Source organism: Sphaerodactylus townsendi, linkage group LG11, assembly GCF_021028975.2.
Source record: "Sphaerodactylus townsendi isolate TG3544 linkage group LG11, MPM_Stown_v2.3, whole genome shotgun sequence".
Lineage (NCBI taxonomy): Eukaryota > Metazoa > Chordata > Lepidosauria > Squamata > Sphaerodactylidae > Sphaerodactylus > Sphaerodactylus townsendi.
Genome location: NC_059435.1, coordinates 46075938 through 46095508, shown reverse-complemented (window position 1 = coordinate 46095508; position 19571 = coordinate 46075938). Strand labels below are relative to the sequence as shown.

Genomic DNA, 19571 nt, shown 5'->3' with positions numbered 1-19571 from the left:
AAAAATAAATAAATAAATAAATGGGATGGGGAACACGTGCCGTTCTCTTTCTTCAATAAATGGTCAGTGGATATGTCATGGTTTAGAACAAAACCAGAATGCTTGTGTGTGGAATAGCACTTCTTAAAGAGAAAGCCATCTGTGTCTCTTGAGAACAGGTTAGTGGAAATATACACAGCATGTACAATATTCTAAATAATGACCACATTTTAATTCTCCAGAATACTTGTTTCACTAATCACAATTGCATTATTTGTGTGAAAATCCAATAACTATTACATCTTTAACAACTAAGTGCATGGAAATATTTTGTTCTCTTTGTTTTTCCGCTGAGTGCTAATACAGATGATACAATCTTAGAATAGTTAAAACATGGTTCAATATGTCATCTCAATGAACTTGTCAATAAAATCCTGAAGTGTCTCAGCACAAAAATTTAAAAACATATTAGGACGAGCAAACAGTTTCATCAAGGTATTCAGAATGCAATCCTGAATTTTACTGTTCACTGGCTAGTAATGAATATCAAGGACTTGGAAGGAGAAGAAAATGAGATTTTACACTGAATTCACCAAGCAAGTACAGGCAGAGATACCAATAAGAGTTCATCTATTTGTAATCTCCTTCCACAAACCTTTTATTGTCCTTTTTTACCATGATGTGTACTTGTCACACTAGGCCTACAATATTTCAAAGTTTTTAAAAATAATAATTTAAAAATAATACTCAGCAGAACTACATCTGTTTATTGACACTGGGTTACTGCCAAAGCCTAGAGTACAATCAAGTACTTTTTTCACTGCTCATAATGTTCAAGTAGGTGTACTAATGCTATGACTTTGCTGCATTGTGTGTTTTCCCCTCACAACTCTAGATCATTGACTATTGCTACTAGCAACAGAAGCAAGTTTGCTTGAACATTATGCGGAGGTAGAAGAAAAGAAGCTATCCAGAGCACAGCCTAGTGCAGTTTTATTGAATGAGTTTCAGTTGATTCAGCTCAAGGACAGGTTCGTGCAACGGCCTCTATCAGAGGCATAACTAGGGAAAATGCCTGAGCACTTGTGGAATTGGGCAGATGGTCACCAGAGGGGCTTGGCCAGGTGGCAGGAGTCGGCCTCCTCTGGCCTGTCCAAGAGGGAGATGTGGGAGACAGCCAGAGGCCCAGCACGCTGCCGTCTCTCCTTGCACAGCTCCACCAGCCTCTGTTGCGCTCCTGCTGCACCTGGCAAACCTCGCCTTGATTTTCCACACACCCCATGGCTTACGCCAGGGATAAGTGACCTCACATGTCCCCATGGGTGCTATTCCTTTGGCCTCTACTAGTTTAAACTTATAAAGTCCTACACAGCTTGAGATCACAAAACCTGTTGGAGCACCTCTCCTGACCTCGATTCACTTGGACACTATGCTCTGTCTCTGGGGGCCTTTCTTTGGATGCCAAGCCCTTGCAAGGTTAAGAGGGAGGCAACTAGAGGGAGAGTCTTTTCAGTCTTTTATTCTGGTCTGTTTTTGTTAGTTATGTTTTATGACTTTTATTGACTCAATATTTTTGTACTTTCAAAAAATGTTTAACTCTTATTTATTGTATTGTGATTGTTTTATATTAGTTGTAAACTGCCAGACAGCTTTGGCTACAGACGATATAGAGATAAATAAATAAAATCTAATACAATTCAGTTTTGCAGCTTTTCAGATAGCTTTGGTTTTTATCTGTACAAAATTAATTGGAGTTTCAAATAAGCAAGCAAGACAAGAGAAAAAAGAGAGTGAGACAGAAAATGCTAAGAACATTAATTCACTGCAACAGCATTGCTTATGTTCATTTATTAACATGTGTACTCATCCAGATTTGGCTATTTTAAAGTCTTGGAGAAACCTCTCTAGAATGTAAAAATAATGGTCAGACTATAACTCCGAGGGAGGGCAGTTTATAAATTTGATAAAATAAAAATAATAAAAAATAAATAACTAGCCAGTGATGAGAATTAAGTTGGATATATTAAGGTAAATGCCTACGTCCATTAGATGCAAACACTATTAGCTTACAACACGTGTACTTTGACATCTATTTTTATATTTTTATTCATTCCAGTATGTAGCATTGATATGTTACCAGCCCCCAAGCATTTTTGTTAAACTCAAGAGTTGTAAGAAGTCATCCTATTTTCCTCTCTTAACCTGTTACTGCACAGTAGTTTCTCCATTTCTTAGTGCAAGCTTACTTTTCTGCCACAAGTCTGTACACTTTTCTCCTGCCCTTCCTCCAAGGACAGTATACAATGGCTTCTCTTCCTCCATTTTACCCTGACAACATCTAAATCCAAAGGAAAGATACAGATGCAATTCATTTGGTACTCCATTCCCACTCACTTTTGATGGACTTGGGAATACCCTGAACAGTCCAAATGTAAAAGCATACACATGAGTAAATGCATGCCTTTATTTTCAAAATCCAGTGACTCAAGGGAAGAAAATATGTTTGTTAGAGAGAGAGGAGGAACAGAGGGAGACTCTAAATACAATTCCCCAGGGACATGCAAACAGTCAGGGAAGGGAGATATAACCAGCCCAAGGGTTTCTATCTTATCCATTCCTAACTTGTTTTATGTGCTTACTATAGCTATTGTGAAGCACCAGCTATTTCCAGTACACTCTCACCTTCAACCAACCTCTGATGACACTGGTATATTGCAATGTAATTGAAATTCACATCCCAAAGTCTTTAAAAACAAAACTTGTATTTATCCATATTAACTACAACTTAACTATATGATTAAACAGCCCACAGAGGCCTGAAAGAAAAATACGACTGAACAGACTCTGTTCTTTATGCAGTAACTAAAGTGCTATTGGTTAATTTATGACTATCAGAATGGGTCAAACTCTAATCAAATTGTAGAAACATTTCCAAAGTGATTATTCAATCAAATGACTAACATGGTTAATTAGGAGCCATAAACATTGCTCTGAAGTTCATCAAAGTAATGACTGGCCCAGAAAAAAAAATTACTGCCAATTAAATTGCCTGCTGCTTTCATTTCTACCTTATCTAATAAAAAGGCCAACCAATGAAACTTAACATTGCAGGTTTAAATTGTGCTAAATGCTTGACTAAGGCCCAAAAGGAATTTAATTAGCTGACTGAGGTTACATTTTGAAGCAGTAGATAAATATGACCAAGTATATAATTTTTTCATATTTCAAGATGGCCTCTAAAAGTCAAAACACCATGTAGCCAAATTTAGGTATGAATCTATATAATAAATCAAAGACTGAGTCCAAAGGCTTCACTGGTCAAAATCCCTCAGGTCAATGCCTATTTACCCATCCTCGGCAGCCATATCTTCTGGCAGACTGAGTGAGCTGCCATCATTCAGACATCAGTAGGTTAGTTCCAATGCAGAGAAGCCCCTGTGCTGTAACCAGTTGCAAATAGTCATAAGCAGATAAAAGTCAATAAGTTTTTATTAAAAATGGTAAGAGGGTGAAAAATACAGTTTTAAACGTACAGGGAGCAAAGGAGTGCAGGACATTAAGGCACTTTCACAACAAAGAATGAGAAAGGGAATCTGGAGAAAAGGATAATACACAGGTGAAGAACATGCAAGCAAAGTAACTGCAGAAGTTCCAACTTATTTTTCTCAACATCCTCTGTATTCTAGACTTAGGCTAATTCCACAGTCCTGGGTCAACCTATTCTACAAGAAACATCAGGTACCCTCTGTGTGGGCCCCAGAAGCAAATGAATCAGAACCTCTTTCACATATGCTGGCATATCCTAGAGCAGCGGAGGCGAACCTATGGCACAGGTGCCAGAGGTGGAACTCAGAGCCCTTTCTGTGGGCACATGTGCACAGAGTTTGTCATGTGGAGGGGTGGAAAATCATCCCCCCACACACACACGCATCAAGGCTGGCCTGGGTGTGATCGCTTACCTGGGAGTAAGCTCGGTTGCCGGCAATGGGGCTTGCTTCTGAGTAAACCCTCCTAGGGTCGCGATTCAAGCATTGCACAGGGGCTTCACCAAGCTTACTCCTGAGTAACGCGTTTCTAAACTAAAACCTCAGTATTCAGATTAAATTACCGTGTTGGCACTTCGTGATAAATAAGTGGGTTTTGGATTGCAATTTGGGCACTTGGTCTCGAAAAGGTTCGCCATCACTGTCCTAGAGGAACAGGGTCTGGGGCCCTGACAACCAACATAATTACTTTACCACGTAACCAGTTCCTGGTCATGATAAATTCTTCATCAACTCTAGCACCATTCACACCTTGAATATTCTCCAGTGGTGAAGCAACCATATGTGCCACCTTGGTACAGTCATTTCGGCAGATTACAGAATAGGCAGGAGTTGCTCACAGAGTGCAGGATTTTGTTGCATATCTCAGAGGGTCTTCATGCCTGTGGGGATCCTAATCTTGCCCTCTACCTGCTGTGTTTACAACCAAATGTTGACAGCAAAAAATGAATCATCCTTGCTGGGAAACTGGATGAGAGAGCAAGCAGCATATTCAGGGTGCAGAATTACAGACAACACCCATGGCTAAGATGTCTTTAGTGAAGCAGTTGTGGTATGTAGCTTTTAGCTTTCACTGCAAATTGCAAAAACTAGATGCAGAAATTACACGGAAAGAAATATATGGCTCATGCTAGGCAGAGCCGAAACACAGCAGCCTTCCAAGCCATAAACTTGCAAGTTTAAAAAGCAATCTTGCATGTAGGAAGCATATAAAAATGGGAGATACAGCAAATCAGTTATAACCTTGCTTTTCACTTAGTAGACAGGATTGAAGAGCAGCAAATCCTGAAAGTTGTTTTTTAAATCTTGGAGTGTTAGAACAGACTGGGTCTCTCTCTATGGCTATATTAAATAACTCACGATATCAATATGATGTATTGATATATTGGTTGGACTAGGACTTGGGAGCACTGGATCAGGTTCCTAATCTGTCATGAAACTTATGGTAGTTTCCTGGAGTTTGTTCCATCTCCCAGTGTAAAGTGCCTCAAGAGGTTGAGGATACGAAACAGGAGGGCGGGGGCGGGAAAGAGTTTCTTATAGGAAGAGCAGGATTACTTCCTTTTTAAAGAAACCAGATTGTAAGAACAAGCTGGGTCATTGCTGTGCAAAGTCTCATCCAAATAACATCCTATCTATAGGGCCAGAAAGATCGAATGCATAGAAAGATTGCCATCATGGTCTAATCTTTATTACTGTTTGTCCTCAGAAGTGGACAAGGAGCAGGCCACAAGAATTTCATAGCAGTTTTTCCAAACAATGCTTCTCAGCAAGAACTTATCAAAAATATGCTATTTCCATCCATTACATTAGTGCTAAACCATTCATAGTACACCATTATTTATATGGACAAGAAGTGTACTCAGAGATGGGACCCAACCAGTTCTCACCACTTCTCTAGAAGTGGTTACTAATTTTTTCTGAGTGCCGAGAAGGGGTTACTAAAGCAACCTCCCTGCCCAATAGGGACTGGAGGTGCGTGTGTGCGGCAGCGCCACTGTTTGAATCCCACCACCATCGGAACCTGTTATTAAAAATTTTGGATCCCACCACTGGGTGTACTAAAGAATAATGTAATTTAGGCCACTGACTCCATAGCATCAACAGTTAGCAAAAAAAAAAAAGGAAAAAGCTATAGGATTATTTTATCAATGAAGCAGTTTATTGACTCTGATTTGTATAACCTACTAGTGGACCCAGTCACACGTTGCTGTGGCAATGTTCCTCCTCAGGGCAATGTTCCTCCTCAGGGCATTTTTTTCCATACTGGAAAGCTGCAGCGCCTTGGCTGGAGAGAGGCAGTGCTTGGCACATCCCAGGGGACGGAAGAGCAGCTGTGTTTGGAGGGCTGGCGGCGAGAGAGGAAAGAGAGAAGATGCACGTGGATAGGAAGTGACACCCCAGCCTCCTTCTTGGGAGAGAGAGGACGTGGTGAGAGGTGGATGTGGCCAGAAGGAGGCTGTGAGCATTGTATGTCTCTCTCTGTGCATCCTGTGTCTCTCCCATGGACATGCTGCTGACAGACTCCTCCTCTGGTGCACCAAGGAGGAGGCTGTGGGAGGCACGTCCCTGGGAAAGACAGAGGAGTGGGGATATAAATCCAAACTCCTCCTCTTCTTCTACGTATTTTCAAGGAGATAATAGTAGAAGCAAAAAAGCTTCCGAAATAGGCATCAGAAACAGTAATGCTGCATCAGATCCCCAAAGAGCAACATGAAGTCCCTCACTCTGGCAACCAGCAATATTTTTGCACTTTTGCAAACACCAGCTGGGTGACCTTGGGCTAGTCACAGATTTGGGAGCTCCCTCAGCCCCACCCACCTCACAGGGCATATGTTGTGAGCGGGGAAGGGCAAGGAGATTGTAAGCCCCTTTGCGTCTCTTACAGGAGAGAAAGGGGGGATATAAATCCAAACTGTTCTTTTTCTTCTATGTATTTTCAAGGAGAGAATAGTGTAAGCAAAAATGCTTCCAAAATAGGCATCAGAAACAGTAATTCCGCATCAGATCCCCAAAGAGCTATGGAGAAGTGGCATCCCTTGTAACTGTTGTACCTGTCTGCGGAGATTGGGGGAGGGGGGCGAATCTGTTGCGTCACTGTAGCGGCTGCTGGGGGCCAGGGGAATTGACGCGCAGGCTGAGCACAGAGGCGCAGCAGGCTGGCGGTGGTGAGGTGCAGGAGAAGCTGCTGAGAAGGCTGGCCAGTGGGGTGGGGTGGCCGAGTCCTCCGTAGTGGGGGGTGGGGGCAGTGGGCAGCAATGTGGGCGGTGGACAGGAGAGCTGAAGGTGGTGCGTGGGAAGGCTGGGCGCTCCTGGGGCGTGGGTCACTGAGAAGAGGGACCTGGAGGCACAGGAAGCAGGTGGCTTGCTGAAGTTGCTGGCGATGTGAAGAGTGCTGGTGGGGGCGGGCACTCTTCGAGGCCGGGCATGCACATTTGGAGGCGTTGGGGGGAGGGGAAGGAGGCCTGCGGGGTGCAAGCTGGTATACTGGGGGCATGCGCACTAGGTGGTGTTGGGTGGGAGGGGGAGAGCGCTGCTGGAGCGCGGGCAAGTTTGGCGGGTGAATGATGAGGCATTGGAAGGGAACTGGTGAGAATACGCAGGCGGATTTGGGCCAAAAAAGCATGTTTCCAGGCACAAATACAGCCTGTGTGTGTGTGGGGGGGGAAGGAGCTGTAAACACGGGCGGAGTCATCAGGGATGGCGTGGTCCAATGCCAAGCCGTTTGGTGAAGGGGTTTGGGAGGTTACCTGTAACCCACAAACTCACGGATAGGATTTTATATATATAGATTAACTGGAAAATTGTTTTGGCAGATATTTGTATAGATAATTTGCCTATTGTATCAATGGCTGCTATTTTATCCAGTCTTCTTGCACAGTTTGCTGGTTTGCTCCATTTACTCCGAAGTACATATACACGTCCCTCCCTCATAAGTAGGCAATATATTACTTATTTTAATAAAGAAATAATATCTGTGTACACAAAAGTGTACAAAGTAAGGCATTCTTCCACTAAAATAGGAATAAAATCAAATGCTACAGAAGTAGCATTGATCAGGCATGATAGTCAAAGACAGACAGAATCCCGGCAGAATCCTGGTTATTTTATTGGTTTCAATGAATCTTCTTCAGTGCCTTGATCTACAAGAGTTTTTCACAAATTCATAATACACAATTCACAACATTCTATACTAAATCCCTATATAAAAAATTGTATGATAAGCAATGCTTGCCTCCAACTGCAAGGTACAGAAAAACTCTTTTTTATGTATGTCACACATATAATGATTTTGTACTATACTCTCAAGAATATTATACCTGGTTTACCACCAAGATTTTGATCAGCATATGGGATAATAAAAATTCATGCTCTTCATGAGGAAGTGTTTCCCCACTGATTTGCCAGCCTCAACAAAGTTTTGTTTTTGTCTATTACTATTGGGTGTAACGAGATGCCCTCCAATTTGATAACCTGGAGATGTCCTGGAATTATAACTGTTCTCCAGACAATAGAGATCACTTCACTGGGAGATAATGGCTGCTTTGGAGGGAGTACTCTATGGCATTATAGCCCGCAGAGGCCTCTTCACTCCCCAAATTCCATCTTCTGTTGGCTCTGTCCTCCAAATCTCAAAAAAAATTTCTAACTCAAGCTGGCAACCCTAGTGAAATAGTCAATATGTTTTAGTTCCTCATGCCTTTGGTTCACTAATATAAATTAATGGCTCTGCCGGGAAAACTCCGTGCACTAGAGAAATGGAAAACCTTTGGATCCACAGTATTCATTAAACAGCTCAGGAATCTTGTGTAGCTGGCCATTGCTTTTTTTTTTAATTGCAAACCAGAAAGCAGGGAAAGCTGAGGCAGGTGCATGTAAGTCCATCTAGTGAGTTTATAGCTAAGAACTGAAGTGGTGAATTCCTGGCTTGCACTTTTGGCCAGTTCGTTACATGGAGACAGTCCTAGGGAGACAGGCCCATATAATGTTAAATTCACCAAAAAGCCCATCAAGATAATAGCTAACAGTATTTTCTATATTTAAAAAACATTTACCTACCCAAGTCCTCTGAGCCCTTTTTGCCTATATTTCAAATACTTAGGCAAGGATATTAATACTGCATTGAAGGAGGATGAAGGGGGGAAAAGAACGAAATGTCCCCATTAAATTAAATATTAATTTAACATTAATTCAGAGCAACAGAAATAATGCATTACAACAGATGCCAATAAATACAAAAGCCAGGCTTCTTAGAAGGAGAACTTAATCCCTACATCTCATCTGGCACCAACCTATAAATTGTAATCTAATTTGGCTAAAGTAATTCTAAAAGAAACCAAAACACATGCAAAAGAAAAGCCACAGTTTTCTTCCCTGAAACACACCAGATTGCTTTCTATAGCAAACTGCTGGTTTACTCTGGCAGAGTCCTGACATCCGGTTTTCAGAAAACACATTAGGAAACAACAGCCACCCTTCAACAAAAGATTACTTTTGGGCTGTGGTTGTCAGCAGAACCAAAACAGAAAAAGATGGTCATTTTTGTAAAACTGTAAAATCCTGTCTAGTGGCAGCTATTTTTTTAAAAGAATTCTTGCACATCACATTTGTTCCTGTTGTTTGGGATTATTTTTAAATGGTTCTGTTGTTTAAACTTGCTCTTTACGAGGAAAATACAAAACAGGGTTTCTTTCTGCTCCCCCCCCACCCTTTTTCCAGGCTTTGGCTGCAAAGAACAACATCTGTGCTGCTTTCTTTAGCCTCTCCCTCCATCCCGTCCTCCGCTTGTAAAATTTAAGTTCTACAAACACTGCCTGGCTGAAGTGACATATTTGAATGGAATTCAGACCAACCAGTTCCTGTTTATGTTTCTGATTGGAGAATGCAGCCTTCTCATTCACTATACATTAGAAACACTCCAAGGCCATAAAGGGTGTCAAGTTACATGCAGGAGGCCAGTGAGCATTAATCATTACTTGGGAAAAAGCAGCAGCTGATGGAACTCTACACCCTTCAGCTTTGTATAAATGGACATTCCAATATGCATGTGTGCACTTTTCCTCTTCCTCCCCCTTCAGGGTCCATTTTTATGAATGAAACTCCAGGCTGCACAGAGTCCATTCATATAAAAGCTTTGCTTACTGGGTTTGGTCTCTAAGGACCAAGTCAGGCTTGGGCAAGGCTGATGTGATTGGTTTAAGGCAAGCTTCAGCCTTCCATTACTGATTTAAAATGCAGCCAGTGTCCATTTGACCTGCGTTAATGCACACAGAGTAAATCCAGACTGTATTCTCAATTCTCAAATCAAATCATTAGCCAGGGCCACTTACTGTAACTGTAGTAGATTCAGAGGATATTTAGCCATTCATTTTTTTAAAAAAAATGAACAAGAGTTTTATAGCTATTGCCTGTTAGAAATGATATAGCACTCTCTACAGGGGAGCAAGGGATTTTATGGGATTATAAATCTCAAAAAGAACAATAACTTTAAAAAAACAGATTATGTGCGAAGATGGACCCGTATGTGTTTCAGAAATGGCTAACAGTACAGAAAAGCTGACCAAGCCATTTCAGACCTCCCAAAATTCTCACCATTACTACCATGGCCATCTAATTTTGGTGGGTCAATGAGTTGCCTTGCTGTTCACATTATCTAGTTACCTTCAAAATGCATCTGACAGGGCTGGCTCTGCTTAGCTTCCAAGATCTGGTGAGTCAGGGCTAGTCTGGACTAGAAGCAACAGGCAATTAACAGTGCGATGCTATGCAGAATTACTCTAGTTACTAGTAGTTGAAGCCCGCTGATTTCAATGCACTGTAAGCCTTTTCAGCACCAAGCAGAGCAAAGTATGACATGTTTCTGGACTGCATAAGATCAGGCTTTATAGTAAAACAGTTGCCTTCAAGAACAGATTGTGGCCAAAGGTTCATAACAGTAACGTTAATATCCAGTTTTATGAGACAACCAAATGAAAAATTTGCATTTAATGAGCGGTTACAAAACAGAATGAATCTTAAGAGCATGATAAAACAGACTTCTTTACAGAAACCATGGACCAGTTGGAAAACATAGTGTTCGACAACAAGGCTGTGGTAATAAAAGGGAAGCATGAGATCAAAACTCAAAGAAACTGTTAGGAGAGATACTGTTGCAGACTCATGTTCTTACATGTTAAGACAGTTGCTGCCATTGATATAAAGCAAGCAGTTAACTTTTTTGTCCAACAAAAGCAGCTGTAAATTATAACTATGAACTGTGTTAAGTGGAAGATGTTGCACACTTGATCCTATGACTTTTAATGGCAAGTAAAAGGCACAGCCCAACTGTGAGCTCTTCCTTTGGAACCATCAGCACAACAAGGGTTGTTTCCATATTACTGGGCAGTTATGAGACTGTCTAGATGGGCTGTCCTGTTTAAAATTCCTGCTAAGTATGAATGACGAAGAAACTGGATATCTCAATATTAACTACTAACCCAAAGAAATGGATTACAGCAGTGCAGAGACAGTCTTATGAAAGATGCATAAGGTATCTACAGGAATCTATACTAAGATTACCTCTTCCCTAAAATTAACATACCCAGTCAAAGGAGAAAGAAAATGTAAGCTAGATAATAAGATCTGTTTCTTCATTAAAATATTCTTTTACATAGTGGAATGACATTTCAAAGAAAAGGGAAGCCCTTATAAAAGCCTTTATTTAAGCTTCGCAATATGCGAGAAAAGAACAGTACAATTAACCAATACAACAAAGATCACAGCTGCCCCAAGAAGCCTATAAAAAGACATAAATGTGAAGGGAGTCTATTACTATTTCTTCCTCCCCCTTTGAATCTGCAACCAAAAGAGAATATTCAAACCACAACACACTCCCTTATCTCTCTTCCTGAACATATAACCAGCTGGCAGGATAAGAAACTTTCTCACAAGCTGGCATTTCAGCTACAATGGAAACATTTTGGAACCAGCAATGTCCCTAGCAAAGGTTTTCAACATTTTCTCCTTAAGTGGGGCAATCTATAGATTTTGATGGGGGTTTGCAGCATTCAACAATCTAGATTACAGAAACAATGTTTAAGGCTGAAAGATGCTACTGATTGGCCTACTTAATGAAGACCATTCTGGTTAGGCAGGTGTTAATATAATGGCACAGATATACAATAAGCCATACTTATGGTCTGTTTTTACTCAGGTTATCACAGTTATCTTGAGTCCTTGTTCATCGGCATATTTCAAAGGGAAAGGTACACTGAAGACTAAATACAATGATTCCCTTCTACTAGGTGAGAACTTCCTCCAGTGCAAGAGTTCTTGCTTTGGGAAAGGAAAAATTTGATCAAACCCTAAATTAGTAGTATTCTCTAAGGCTGATTCCGCATGGGCTAAAAACAGCGATGTGAAAACGGTGTGAAAACAGCATAAACCCCTTTACACCGTTTTAAACCCTTTTACACCATTTTCACACTGTTTTCACACTGCTGTTTTTGGCCCATGCGGAATCAGCCTAAGACTATGAGCAGAAATATATTTTAAGCCAGTTATTTGTTTTGTGTATGTATAGAACAATCACGATAGTTAAATAAAGTTGTGGTGATACAAAACTGGAATCTTGTTTTATGAAGTATGTTTTTTAAGCCATCCAGTCTATATACTAATAGTAATGTGTAGCCCCCCATTTGTAGATACTGACATCTGTGGATTGGGGCCATATCAATGTTAAGCAGAATTTTCTTCAAACTTAGGGAGGAATCTGAAATGTTAAAAAAGTCATTGGGGATTTAAATTCCTGTCAAATTAAACGAAGTGTTTCCTGCATTGAGCAGAGAGCCAAAATAATAATATAAGGATGAGAAGAACATAAAGCTTTAGGGGAGAGGAGTAGAAAAGGTGAAAAAGGAAAACAAAGGCTGTGAGATGGGGATGCAAAAAGGGTGAATAAGTAGGAACAGAGGCAGAAAGAGTGATGAGGGGGGCGGCAGACAGAGAGAATGTGTGTGGTAGGGTAGAGAAAGAATATGATGGGGCAGAAAGAGAATCATGGAATTGGCAGCAGAAAGAAAAAAAACAATGGGCAAAGAGACAGAGGAAGATGAGGCAGAAAAAAAGAGTGACAGGCATGGGGGAGAGTAAGGGAAGGGGTGCATGGATAGAGTGAAGAGCAGAGACATAGGGGGAGGGGGAGGGGGAAACAAAGGTGGGGGAATGAGATGACCAATCCCACAAGTTTCTTATAAAGTATATGTATGTAAGTATATATAGCCATTCCCTGCATTGTAGAGGCAAGGAAGGATACAGACTGGAAGAGGGGGAAGACTGTGGTTAAAGGAAAGGCAGGGATAAAAGGTGGATGGATGGGGGTAAAGTTAGGGACAAGCCCCTGGCATGTTTTTTCCGCAGAACCCTGCAAAAATTTCCCACTGAATGCAAAACAGTCATCCAGGCACCACCACTCACTACTTGAGTGTGACATGGTCTGTTAAAATCCATGGCAAAATTGTGGGGGGCTTTTGAGTTGCTATTTTTCAAGGACCAAATCTGCAGCATAATTGCAGATGACTCTCCTTATACAAACCACCAGGTTGAGTGAAGTTTGGGTCCAATTTTATGTGACCACCAAGGGTGTGCCCCCATATTCCATTGGAAACAACTGAAACTCCATTAGATTGTAGGAGGCTCATAAAATTGGACCCGCTGCCCCAAACTTCACCAACCTTGGGGCTTCTTTTAAGCAGAATCACCTGCAGCTATGTTGCAAATTCAGTTCTTCTGCCTTGAAAAAACAGCCTTCCCCCAAGAGCCTCAAAAAATTCCCCATAGACTTTAATGGAGCCAAATCTTTTTGGATATCTGAAAAAAGTCAGAAAAAAAATGTACTGGAATGGGTATTCAGCTTTTTAAAGCTTTTCCAAAAAAATTTTCAAGTCCAATAAAACTGAATTCAAAAAATACCTAGGAAAAAAATGGTGCATATATTTAAAAACAGCTCCGATGGGACGCATTGAAATTCTCCAGAAGTGGAAAATGATGTCTTACAAGCCAAAACCCCATTTTAGTTTTATTGTAAATGTTTATGTCTGCATTAGAGACACAGAAATATTGGAAATTTTATAATGAAAATAAACCTTTTGCCTTCTTTTCTCATTCTCTTCTCCTATCTTCTGAGTAGGATTTGCATGTGTCCATCCCTCAATCCAATCCCATAATCTCTGTAAGTATAAATACTCTTCCCTCTGCCTTAGGCTTTGCTTTCTTCCTTTCTATACAGGATTACATACTACAGGGAATCATGGACTACTGTGATTCAAATACCTCCCTGCAAGGGTTTCTGGCTTGACCCTGCTCATCCCTTCACCATACCCCCAAATCCTAAGTACTGAAAATAAAACTACAACATATTTCACAACATTTTGTTGCAGGTCTCCATTTGGAAACATGATTTATCAAAAACCAAACAAAAGCCCCAAAAGCAACTCTCCTCCCACATGTGCTAGTAGGAGTACTAGGTATTTGGAAAGCTTTAAGGAGTCTTAACAGGGGTTGCCACTGCATTCGGATTGGGCAGAGTATGATGGGTGTCAGTAAAGAAAAGAAGAGGAACAAGACACTGAAATGCTATCCCTCTTTCTGATCCTTTCCCCCAAACAGTGGAAATCTGGGTGTTGCTGATAAATGAAACAGTGGGTCAGAAAGTGCTTTTGTTGAACACCAGGTTAATTGAATGCCCCCCCCCCCCAAAGTCTGATCCATGACTAAGCTGTGTAATACATACCCTATTACAAATGGTACTTTTGAGGCTCTCTCATCCACTGCCTGTTTAGCCCCCATGAGCTGGTGGAGCCGGCCTTGGAGAGACACCACATTTTTGGTGGCATATTTCTGTTATTCCCTAAGGAAGATTCTTGGGGGCAGTTTTTGTTTCTTTCTTTTGGGCTTTTCGTGCTGTGGGGAAGCCCTCTGGAGAGGGTGAGGTGGCGCCAGAGCAGCACCGTCCCTGCCCACCAACCCAATCGCTTGAGTAAATCCCAGAACCTCTCCAAAAAGGCATTTTCTGTTACTTCAGGGGTTCAGGGATTCCCAGATGCTGGCAAGAGTACCCCAGACAATCTGGATCCACAGTACCTAAATGATCATCAGCTCCCGTATCAATCTGGCCAAACCCTGAGATCAAGGAACAGAGATCAAGGAACAGTGAGAGAGGTGAGATGCATGGGATAAAAAGATGGGTCTTCACACCTGATGCCCCCAGATAGTGCAACTTCCTCCTCCATGAAAAGGGCTTGCTGTTGTCTCTTTTGGCCTTCTGGAGAAAAGAGAAATGTTTCTACTCCAGAAGGCTTTTGTATTAGCTGACTAATGATGATGAATTATTCCTCTTGGGTGTTTATACTGTGTCCTTTAAATATTTTTAAATTGGTTTAAAATTGTGATGAGAGAGCCATTGTTGGAACTTTTCAGGAGACACTGCAGAATAATTTTATTCACCAGGGCTTTAAATGAGGTTTAAACTGAAGGCTTTTTCCAGTGGGAGAAAGTATCTGGGGTTTCACTCTAATAACTCAAATTTTGTTCTAAAACATCTCAAACTGAGCTGGAAGACAACAGAGAGCTGATGTAGATGTTCGGCATCTGGGTGTGATACATTCCCAGTGGCCCGCCCACTGGGTTCAACATTCAGCTGATGTATCGAAAGAATAAACAGGCTCAAATATATATTGCATCACAGCAGTTGAGACTCTAAGTTAAGAGACCATGAATGATAGTCACTATACCCAAAGCAAAAAAGAAGATAAATTCCAAAATGTATGCAGACCATTTCTAAAATATCCCTAGAATACAAAAGCAGCAAAAAGTACCACTATTACTATTCATCCTCTTTCTTTCCTAAAGGTTTTTTTAAACTAATGTTTGTACGAATTTCCAAAACTTGATAAAATAAAAATAAGCATAGCCTTGATGAGTGTTACAAAAGAGGATCAATGTAAAGTAGAATACTCAAGAATATGATTGATTATGGGAGTATGAACTCCATTAATGATAAGAATGCGTACCTCCCAAAAATACGTGTGAAATCCCTACAAGTCCCTACAACTTTAGTCTTGCCTGCATTCAGCTTCAGCTCATGTCTGCCTTAGAGGGCCAGCTCAAATGTCCTTCAGTGGCAAACTTCCGACACAATACCAAGAGTGTTGCACACGTCTCTCATGCTTCCAGTATCAGTGGTCAATCATAACATCCAAATCCAGCACTGATATTCAATAGCCAACTTTAGGATTATTATAAATAATACTGCAGGAGATAGGTTTAAAGACCATGGAAGAAGTTCAACAGGACACTGTTTGCATACTGTACTAAAATGATCCTCATGTGTGTATTCAACAGATTCTGGAACTCTGAACTCTACACAGAAATTGCCAGGAAAAATACAAGTTTCCTTCTGTCAGTTGACCATCAGCTTTTGGGATCGACTCTAAAATAGAACAGAAACATTACAGAATGGTCTTACAAAACCCTTTTGTTGCTACAGTTATGTCCAAAGAATCACAATCAGCACCACCAGAGACTGAAGAAAGATCCAGCTATCTCACTAGGATACAATTTGCCTCAAGTAGTTCAGTCAGATCTGCAGTTCTAGTGGTATGCCTCAAGTGAATGGGCAGTCAGGTGGATTCCACAAGGGTGGGGGTAGCAGCATTCCACCGGCATAGCCCTGGGGGTTGAAGGGCAGTGTGGGCGTGGCTTCCTGTCCCTGCGGAGCCTGGCAAGGAGAGAAGGTGAGTGTGGGGGAAAATGGAGATGCCAAAAAGTGGTGCCAGCTGGGAAATGCTGTTTCCCAAATGCCTCATTTCCCCAGGAAAAGCACAGTGATGCCTTGATTCAGAGGTGGCAGCCGTGCAAACAGATCTTTTGGAACAGTGTTTTTACCATTCCAGGGGCACTGGTTTTTGCCCATGTGGAATCTGCCTCAGAAAGTTTCCTCAACAAATGCCCAGAGACTGGGCAATTACTTTTAAGTACACTTCTTAAATATAAAATATATTGGAGGAGGAGTTGTTGGCCCTCCATAGTAACTGGTTGGCCATTGTGTGAGACAGGATGCTGGACTAAATGGACCACTGGTCTGATCCAGCAGGGTTTTATGTTCTAATGCATCTAGAGGACAGCCAATCTTGCAAGAAACAGGAATCAGAGGTAGGTGAGGGGCAGTTTGCACGGATGGCACTTTCTAGACATCTGAGGTCAAAAGTGCTTAAGACTTGCCCTACCCTTCTGCTCTTTTGGGTTAAACACTCTTTTAATGAACTAGCTTTAGCTTGTAATATGGCCAAATACAGGAACATGAAAGCTGACAGATTACTTAGAACATGCAGAACTCTGTGAAATCTAAAAGCTTGTGCATTTCTTCTGCAACAGAAGTTAGTCAGATCAAAGACACTGCCTAATTTCATTCGCCTTAATTTTCCCCACAGCATGGCTCCTATATGGGCGGAAAAATAAAGCAGCTTCTACTCTGTTGACATTTCTTTCCTTTTTTTTCCATGTTCCATTATCTCAACATTCTGCAACAGAAATTGCATACCTGCAATTACAATTACAACTAATTGATCTGCCATTTCCGATGTCATAATTAATGTCATGTTTTAATAGAGTTATAATCATTCCATAATAATGGTTTTCATTCACCATATTTCCAAAATGGGGAAGAATACAGCGCTCAAAAGCAATCAGCAGTTATAAGGCTCTTTCAAAATATCCCTGAAGGAGCAACTTAGCATAATGATCTTGCAAAACGGACTTTTTATCAGGACAGCAAAGTAATATTATGCAAGCTATGTTTCAGTGCAACTTGTCCCCAAACATTCGTAGGCATAATAAAAATCAATGGTTCAATGGCAAATGCATTACGTCTCCTAAAGGGTTATTTAATGTACTCTTAGCAAGGATGGGGGGGGGGGGGGTTTGATGTTTTCTGGAGAGCAGATGGCAACAAGACAAAATATCATCAAACCTAGTGGACGACAGCAATTTATGTGGTGTACAGATGTGTCAACTTAAATGCAGGGATTCTGAAGCCAATAAAAGTGTTTCTGAGGCTACAAATCAATTTTTCATGGCCACCGGTTGTGCTGCCGGCTCACTTATAGAACTAATTCTTTGACTACAGCAACTCAGCTGAAATCGACAGAGTTCACAATGATGGGTGGAAATGAGGGGAAAAATAAAGAGCTATAGAATGAGGGTCGTCCAAATTTCCGAGATGCGCAAGAGGGATCACTGTAGAGCGAACTCATTTTTAACATGCATGCATCATAGAAGCCATTACCGGAAATGGGAGGTTACCATAGCCAAGCCTTCAATCAGGAGTTTACTAGATCACAGAGGAACTTCCCAACCAACTCATAAGGTTGAAAAAGAAGCAGTGGTGGGATCCAAAAATTTTAATAGCAGGTTCCGATGTGGTAGGATTCAAACAGTGGGGCTGCCACACACACGCACCTCCAGTCCCTATTGGGCAGGGAGGTTGCTTTAGTAACCCCTTCTTGGCACTCAGAAAAAATTAGTAACCACTTCTTGGCACTCAGAAAAAATTAGTAACCACTTCTGGAGAAGTGGTGAGAACTAGTTGGATCCCACCTCTGGAAAGAAGGCTGAAAAGAGAAGTAGGGCCAGCATTCCATTCCGGTTAACTGCTAGCACACTGTGACGCCTGTCAGGATGGGCCCCTTGGCTCATCCCCCCTCCCCCTTTCAGCCTTCCAGGAAATGAAAGCTAAAATGCAGCCACAGCTCTCCAAGGTGTGGCCAAGCCCCTATCTTTTCTAATGTTAAGTCTGTATTTGAATGTTGGTATTCTTCCCTTTGTTATCTCACTGCAACTGCCTCTCTTGGGCCTGGCAAAGGGGTGGGCCAAGAGCAGCGGGATTTAAGGTTTGGTTCTTTCTATATTCCCCAGAATTCGTTTATCTCTCGCATGCATCAGTCCTCAATAAACTCTTACGTTATTTACAGAAAAACTACAGGTCGCTTTATTCTGGGACTGCGGTCTCACAACGCCCACACTCCAAAGAGAAGAGGAGCGGCTCCATTGTGTCTTTCCATGCCCATATGGCTGAGATCATACCAGAAGAGATTATGCTTGAAGTGCCCTTCTAAAGAGATAATGGTTCTCTAAGTGAAAAACATGAAATATAGCCAGGGCATTTTTTTCAAAAGCACTCACTGCTACTGAGAACCAGCACCTTTGTGTTTGTGTGTGGCGGGGGGGGGGGGGGGGGGGGGGGGGGGGGGGGGGGGGTGGCTTTCCAAAGTCCTGAGGAAATTGGTCTTATATATAACTATGGATTTTTCTTTTAAATACAAAAAAACCATTGAATTTAAGCACTGATATTTTTTAAATACAAAGTACAAGTATGCAAGCTCATGGAAGTATACGAGCTCATGGTGATAATCAAAAATTTTCTAAGGACCACAGAGATAAAAGGGCCCCACTTGTGTTCTAGTCGAGTCAACAACATTCCTTGTGTGAAAAGAAAACTTTCCATAGGAGCAGCAGTGGCGTAATAGGTAAGAGCAGGTGCATTCTAATCCGGAGGAACCGGGTTTGATTCCCCGCTCTGCCACCTGAGCTGTGGAGGCTTATCTGGGGAATTCAGATTAGCCTGTGCACTCCCACACACGCCAGCTGAGTGACCTTGGGCTAGTCACAGTTCTTCTGAGCTTTCTCAGCCCCACCTACTTCACAGAGTGTTTGTTGTGAGGGGGGAAGGGCAAGGAGATTGTAAGCCCCTTTGAGTCTCCTACAGGAAAGAAAGGGGGGGATATAAATCCAAACTCTTCTTCTTCTTCATATTAGTAGAAGAAAACGCAAGTTCAGATGTCATTCTACCAAACCACAATCTATCTTCTGTAAAGAAAAAACCTGACGATTACATTAAAAGACAAATAGGCAACAGGTCCTGTTGAAACTAACTGTGTGTGAAAAAGGCTGACTATTTTTATCTTGCCAAAATGTAAACCATGTCAAAAAGTGAACACTGCCATCCTTAAATTT

General features: G+C 41.5%; 1 protein-coding gene across 6 annotated transcripts in view; it reads right to left on the bottom strand.

Moving 5' to 3' along the window:
- The window catches only part of ETV1 (ETS variant transcription factor 1), an 88747-nt gene that overhangs the window by 15508 nt on the left and 53668 nt on the right, over positions 1 to 19571 (bottom strand). The gene's annotated exons all lie outside the window — the stretch shown is intronic.